We start from the raw sequence: 7,500 nt of genomic DNA, 5'->3' as shown, positions 1-7,500 counted from the left end.
TATGAGGACCTTTTTTTTTTTATCTTTATACTGCCTTTTTCCTTGCTGGACATAAGGTTTGAAAGTAGGCCATGTTCAGATTTTGTAGATTCATAACACTTATATTTTTTTTATTGAATAGCATTATTATTTATGCCTAAGTTATCTAAAGTAAATATTACTTACGTTTAGATTATCTAAAGAAATGTTATATACGTCTAAGTTATCTAAATTATTTTGAAATTTGTCAGATTCATGTGACGCAGCATTAAAACGTCTGTTTTTAGTAATACGCGAACATTGAATTCCAGTTGCGTCATACGAAACATTCCAGTTACGTCATACGAAAAATTCCAGTTATGTCATACGAACAATTCCAGTTATGTCATACGAGCAATTCCAGTTACGTCATACGAAAAATTCCAGTTATGTCATACGAACAATTCCAGTTATGTCATACGAGCAATTCCAGTTACGTCATACGAAAAATTCCAATGGCAATTCCAGTTACGCCATACGAAAAATTCCAAGTATGTCATACGTACCCAGTGACGACTGACTCTCCTAAATCCCAAAGCAAGCCCCAAGATTAAATCTGGCATGCATGCAATCCCGGATTCCTTCGTTTGATCCATAATCCATCTTATATCAGCTCCCGCAGAGCAGGACTCTCGTGTCTCGTCAATAATTCAGTATCATGGGAGATGCATCATCTTGATGTGCATTCTTCTCTCTCTCTCTCTCTCTCTCTCTCTCTCTCTCTCTCTCTCTCTCTCTCTCTCTCTCTCCTCCCCACGTGCAAAGGAACCATGTAGATACGTGGTAAAGTATTAATAAGTGATTACTTTCTCTCTCTCTCTCTCTCTCTCTCTCTCTCTCTCTAAAGCATAATATCTCTCTCTCTCTCTCTCTCTTGCAAAAGGACCATGCATGTACACGTTAAAGATTTTAATGGGTGATCCCCCCTTCTCTCTCTCTCTCTCTCTCTCTCTCTCTCTCTCTCCATACTGGGTCATTGCCATCTCTTCAAGAGATCAGGTCAATGATATTTTGCGTGAAGTTTTATTACACGCTTTGTTGTTTCCGTCCTTCCTTATATTATTATTATTATTATTATTATTATTATTATTATTATTATTATTATTATTATTATTATTAATTTATCAGATGTTCAGTATCATTCTTTGCCATGTTATCTTTTTTCTGATTCATTCTGTATCTTCATTTTGCTGTTTTCCTCTTGCTTGTTGTTTTTCCTCTTCCTCCTCCTCCTCTCACCTTCTCTTTCTTCTTGTTCTTGTTCTTCTTGTTCTTCTACGTGACCACCTGAAAGACGCCAAAACAGTAGAAGTTATATTTAACATTAATCTCCTTCGCCCATTTTTCTAAAAAATATTTTTCCTCCAAGTCTAATTCCATGCTTTCTTTCTTTCCAGGTAAGGAGGAGGAGGAGGAGGAGGAGGAGGAGGAGGAGGAGGAGGAACGTGCCGTTCAGTGCCGTTTTAGTAAGTACATACGTAGCTTAAGACGCGGAACGTGAGTGAGTGAATGCCTTCCCTACTATTAACCTGAAGAAGAGCCTTTCAGTTACCTGAAGAAGTACTAAAATGATGTCTTAGGAGTAGAGGGGATTCAGTTATCTTCTTTCAATAGTTGTGTTTACGTAACGGTTGTGTAACTTGAGTAATCGTCGGTATTGAAAATGTCCTTTGGCCCTGTTTGTTCTAGATATATTTATTTTTTTTTTTTTTTTTATTAGCGGGGGAATAGGATTAATATAGGTATTCGTTTACTTCTAGATATATTTGTATTTATAGTTTATTTTATTTTAGTTCGGGGTACTTTCAGAATATTTTTGTTTATTTTATTAGGTTTATTTTAATATAGCGGGGGAACAGGATTAATATAGGTATTCGTTTAGTTCTAGATATATTTATATTTTTAGTTTATTTTATTAGCGGGGGAATAGGATTAATACAGGCGTTCGTTTATTGTTTTAGATATATTTGTATTTATAGTTTTTTTTTATTGAGGATAATTCTGTATTGCCTATCTGTTTATGTACGCATTTTGTAGAGACGTAATATGACATAGTTAGACCACATCGTATCTTAATGACAAATATAATAAACAATTTATTGATATTGTTATGCAGGTGTTTGTTTAGTGTTCTAGATATATTTATATATATAGTTTTTTTTTAATTGAGGATAATTCTGTATTGTCTGTTTATGTACATAATTAGTAGAGGTCTAATGACGTAGGTAGACCACATCGTATCCCAATGACAAATATAATTAAACAATTTATTGATATTGTTATGTAAAGGCTCGTTCGCCTTTGATAATGCATTACCACTCGGTTGGTAATAAAATTGAAGCTGGATTCTTACGGTCAGCGCGTCTATGACGCGAAACGAAGACAATCATATCTGGGTCCAAGTAAAGATGTGATGTTGTTATGTTTCCGAAATGTAATGAATGCATTGCTTGTGTTCGCCCATTAAAAAGATCGTGTTTGTGGCACATAGAGAAATGTGTTTATCGTTTCCGTAAACAGCGGACGATCATGATCCAGAATTTAATGTATATTTGCGTTCAGTATAAAGGTAAAATAACTGTAATATGTCGTTAAGAAATTAACAGTGAACTTGGCAAGTTAGACGAATGTTAGATTTTGTGTTTACGCAGGGGAATATGTAGAGTCCTTGTAAGTTATGTATTTTGTATTAGCTTTCTGTATTCCGTTTAGGAGAGAGAGAGAGAGAGAGAGAGAGAGAGAGAGAGAGAGAGAGAGAGAGAGAGTTTGTCATTCTGCTAAATGATTAATTCTGTACGAGCTTTCTATATTTCGTTCAGGGTAGAGAGAGAGAGAGAGAGAGAGAGAGAGAAACGGTGGCGGTTTGCTATTCTGCTAAACGATTTATTACGTGTTTTCCGTTTTTCGTGCAGGAGAGAGAGAGAGAGAGAGAGAGAGAGAGAGAGAGAGAGAGAGAGAGAGAGAGTCTTGTTAAATGATATATTTGCGTAGACGGCCTTCGGTACGCTTGGTGACAATATTAATTATTGGGAGAAATGCCACGTTGCTCCGCCAAATATTAGTTTGATTTTCCCGCATCCTGTGCATTCTCTCTCTCTCTCTCTCTCTCTCTCTCTCTCTCTCTCTCTCTCTCTCTCTCATCGAGAACGATATTAAATATTGGGTACTGAAATGTACCAGAAATATGGCATCATTTGTTTCCCCTCGAAGGGGACATGCACGTATTTGTGTGCACGTATGTACGAACACACACACACACACACATATATATATACATATATATAATATATATATATATATATATATATATATATATATATTCCCCTACTGGTTACGGTTATCATATATGAAAATATATTAATTCGGAGGTAGAGCGAATTGGATATTAAAGGATATTTGTAGCTTGAAGCGTAGCTATGAATCACGGTGATGTGAGAAGACTCACACACACACATATAAATATATATATTATATATATATATATATATATATATATATATATATATATCCCCTTCGGTTAGATATGTGAAAGTATATTAATTTCGAGGTAGAGCGAATTAGATATTAAAGGACATTTGTAGCTCGATGTATGTATATAAATCACGGTAATGTGATATGACATATATATATACATATATATATATATATAAATATATAATATAATAAATATAGATATATATATATATCACTATATATATATATATATATATACAGATACACGCATAAACATAACAAAGCAACACTTTGAATAAAGCGTCATGCATTATGCTTTTCAGAAGACTCATGTGTTCTTTTATATTATATTAAATAACAGTTGGAGCTAAAGCTATCTCAGCTCGGTGTTGTTCCCCTTTGATTAAAGGGGAACAAACTGTTCTCTCTGTTCCACCACCACCACCGACGTCACAACAAATCTGAAACGCAATCGAATGAACAGGGGGGGGAGGGGGAGGGGTGTGGTGTGGGTGTAGGGGGCGGAAAGTTTATGCGAAGTTTATGAGAGAGAGAGAGAGAGAGAGAGAGAGAGAGGGCGCAGCCTCGCAGACAGGCTGGCAGACAGGCACGGCTGATGCTGTTGTGTTCTTTGGATTGGATCTTGAAGTTATTGTTGTTTTATTATTGTTGTTGTTGTTGTTGTAGCAGTAAACGTCGAAAAGATCTGTGGAGAAGATCTTGTTGTTGTTGTTGTTGTGGCCGCAGTCTACAGTGAAAAGATCTGTGGAGAAGATCTTGTTGTTTTATTGCTGTTGTTGTTGTTGTTGTGGCAGCAGTCTACAGTGATTAAGACTCTGTTTTAGTAGATCTGTGTACTGTTGTTGTTGTTGTTGTGGCAGCAGTCTACAGTGAAAAGATCTGTGGAGAAGATCTTGTTGTTTTATTGCTGTTGTTGTTGTTGTTGTGGCCGCAGTCTACAGTGAAAAGATCTGTGGAGAAGATCTTGTTGTTTTATTGCTGTTGTTGTTGTTGTTGTGGCAGCAGTCTATAGTGATAAGATCTGTGGAGAAGCTCTTGCTGTTTTATTGTAGTTGTGGTAACAGTATAAGGCGAAAAGAAATCCGGAGATATCTTGTTTCTGCTGTTGTTGAGAACACTGCCGCGGTCACTGTACGAAATGAAAAGATCTTTTGAGAGGATGCTGTTGTTTTATTGTTGTTGTGGCCTTCGAGTGCTTTCTCGGAAGAGATCTTGTTTTGTTGTTGTGAAGGCACTTTATGGTGAAAAGATCTTTGGAGAGGATCTTACGATTGTTTTTGTTGTTGTTGTTGTAGCTGCAGTATACGATGAAAAGATCTTAGGAAAGACGATCTTGTAGTTGTATATTTTGTTGTTGTACGGTGGAAATATCTTGAAATAGAATGTTGTTTTATCGCTTTTCTTGTGGCCTCAGTATACAATGAAAAGATCTGTTTCTTAGTCGTTTCTCAAGTGTGAGAGAAAAAAAAGGATTAAGAGCTGAGATAATTTAATATGTTCCCTAAGTTATTATTGCATAATGGACCAGATATACCTTTTTGGTTCGTAAGTAGAGAATTCTAAGTATTTTTTTTATCGTTGAGTAAAATTAAAGGAATATAAGTGGAGGACGGAAAGTATTGTTGCTTATAAGCAATGTTTACTTAGAAGATTGCATCGTTGTGCGTAAAGTTTAAGATGTTACTTAAGATGTTACTTATTGGATTCTAAGTGATCTTTTTCATAGAGTAAAAGTAACAAAATATACACGCAAAGTGTAAAGTATTGTTGCTTATAAGTAACGTTTATTTATTGCGAACTTGCATCGTTGTGCGTTTCAAATTCCGTTTATTGCGTTCTAACTTGATGCGTATATGTCACTCTTATGCGTGGTTTGCTTGGATACCTAGGTGCGTTACTCTCTCTCTCTCTGTCTCTCTATCATACCTATTGATTTATTGACCGGTTTCACATTCCTGGCACTAAGCATTAACTATAGATGGACATCTGCGACACCGAGCTGGCATTTAAATCCTAAGAGAGAGAGAGAGAGAGAGAGAGAGAGAGAGAGAGAGAGAGAGAGAGAGAGAGACGTCTTCAATAGCGTGAAATAAATCAGGATGTCGACGTGCTACTGATTAGTCTCTTGTCTAGTGTATGAACTCTGCCAAAGAAATAAAATATGATAAAATAAAATGAAATAAAATGTCGCATAAGGTAGAGTAGATTATCAAGTAATATATTAAAAATTGAATCACTACTTTTAACTGTATATGAAATTATGAATACCACATTTCTATATATATATGTCTATATATGTATGTGTATATGTGTGTGTGTGTATATATATATATATATATATACTATATATATATATATATATATATATATGGAATACCATTCCCTCTCCCCCTCCCTATATATATATATATATATATATATTATATATATATATATATATATATATATAGATATATTGGGAAAAACCCTTCCATCGCCTCCTCCCCCGCCCCCCCCCCTTCCCCCTCAAGGTGTTGCCGTCCATTTCAATTGGATGAAAAGACCCCAGCCATTAATATGGAAGGGACAGACTCGAGGGGTTGCTGAACTTCGGATCTGTCCCCTTTTTTCCCCATTGTTTTCTTTATCATTTTTAAATTTTTCCCCTTTTTTCCCTTTTTTCCTCATTTATCAATTTTTCCCCATTTTCCCTTCTCTTGCCCAGTTTTCCCTTTCCCCCAATTTTCTCCTTTTCCCTATTTGTACCTTTTCCCCCATTTTTAACTTTTTCAAAACTTTCCCCTTTTTTCCACATTTTCCCCCTTTTCCATGTTTCCCCATTTTTCCATTTTTTCCCCATTTTTTCCTTTTTTCGTCACCTGAAGCTTGTTACCTGGAGGTGCCTCTGTCGTGTCAACAGAGGAGACACTTTCCTTGATCTCTCTCTCTCTCTCTCTCTCTCTGGTCTTTATAAATCCCTTATTTTTGTCTCCTGTCTCCCTTTTCATCATAATCTCATCTTTGTATTCCCCCGTTCCTGCTATCGTTCTCTCTCTCTCTCTCTCTCTCTCTCTCTCTCTCTCTCTCTCCCCTGCCACTCCCATTTCCTGCTTCACATTTTTTCCTTACGCCAGTTAATTCCTTACTTTTCTTTCACTCCTTCCCTCCCATTACTTTTCTTTCACTCCCTCCCTCCCCTTACTTATTCCTTCAACTGCCACTCAGAACGCAAAATTCTCTCTCTCTCTCTCTCTCTCTCTCTCTCTCTCTCTTCTCTCTCTCTCTCTTGGCAATTCCCACAAAACGTAAACAAAATCGAATTCTTGCCCATAGGCTTAGAAAGGATGACGTCACCACATCCCTCAATGAATTATGGTCTAAGGAAAACTCACTGTTATCAAGCCTAAGCCTTAAGTTTGTTTTAACTCTTTGATTGATGCAATTAAAAAGTTTTAATGACGTCACGACGTTCTTTAACGATTTATGGGACAAGGAAAACTCATTCTTCTTAAATATATTGCGTCTTTAGTGTGTTTTAACTCTTTAATAGATACAGGTTTAGAAATAGGTGTTATTACCCTTAAGTGTTAGGTACACATTAATTCCAGGATTTAAAATGACATAATTACGATAACAAATGACAATTATTGGTAAGGGTAATTCAATGCAAATTGGAAAGAGGGTGGGATTTGAGATGAGTGATCGGTAATGAGTGATTTAATTTCGTAGAACAGGTGCTGGGTTGTAAAGGAAATATATTAAACTATTATATATATATATATTATATATATATATTATTAAAGTATAGTACTATACATATTATATATCATAGTAGATATATATATATATATACTATATATATAATATATATATATAGAAAGGCAAGTCTCGATATAAAAGTGAAACAATGACGTACTGCTGCAAGGCCTTTCGACTTCTTGTCCTTTACTAAGGCAAAGGGCGAGAAGTCGAAAGGCCTTGTTGTTTCACTGTCCTTCGTGGCTTTTGCCTTTAATTATATATTCATCA

General features: G+C 35.7%; 1 protein-coding gene across 3 annotated transcripts in view; it reads left to right on the top strand.

Annotated features, from left to right (window-relative positions):
- Positions 1-7,500, top strand: part of LOC135207521 (uncharacterized) — a 275,961-nt gene that overhangs the window by 152,111 nt on the left and 116,350 nt on the right. The gene's annotated exons all lie outside the window — the stretch shown is intronic.

The sequence above is a fragment of the Macrobrachium nipponense genome, chromosome 32, assembly GCF_015104395.2.
Source record: "Macrobrachium nipponense isolate FS-2020 chromosome 32, ASM1510439v2, whole genome shotgun sequence".
NCBI classification, from domain to species: Eukaryota; Metazoa; Arthropoda; class Malacostraca; order Decapoda; family Palaemonidae; genus Macrobrachium; species Macrobrachium nipponense.
The sequence above is the reverse complement of the archived record's forward strand: the minus strand, read 5'-3'. Positions and strand labels throughout refer to the sequence as shown.